Below are 589 nucleotides of genomic sequence, written 5' to 3' on the forward strand. Positions count from 1 at the left end.
CACCTATGGGAGATGATAACCCTACCTCACAGAGTGACAGTGATGACTGAAAGAGAATGCTAAGTGCCCAGCATGGTGGGCAAAGCAACAGCTCTCCCCACCCTACTCTCTTTTGCCTAGAACCTATGGCCAAATGGTAGCTTTTTAAGATTTTAAATTTCTCACAAATTTCTTTTTTGCCTTTTTAACTTTTATGTCTCAAAATTGATGCCAATGAGTCACATTCAGGACACAAAAGCAAAAGAACGTGCTTTATCCTTAGATGATGGTGATGATGATGATGACTATGATGATGATGAAGACGATGGTGATAATGCTGGTGATGATGAGGTTGATGATGATGATGGTCAGCAATATTGAACGCTGTCCATGGACCAGGCTCTGTACTAAGTATTTTGCATGAATTACCTTATTTCATCCTCACCTTGATACTGTGAATCAGGTTCTGTTTTTATCCCTACTGTATTTGGAGGGCTCTGAGACTCTCAGCAAGGTTAGGGAACTTTCCCAAGGTCACATGACTTGGGGATCTGGGCTTTGACCTCCACTGCAGAGCTGAACTCTTAAACAGCTAGTAGGTAGGTTGAAT

This window comes from Propithecus coquereli, unplaced genomic scaffold, assembly GCF_000956105.1.
Source record: "Propithecus coquereli isolate 6110/MARCELLA unplaced genomic scaffold, Pcoq_1.0 Scaffold100, whole genome shotgun sequence".
NCBI classification, from domain to species: domain Eukaryota; kingdom Metazoa; phylum Chordata; class Mammalia; order Primates; family Indriidae; genus Propithecus; species Propithecus coquereli.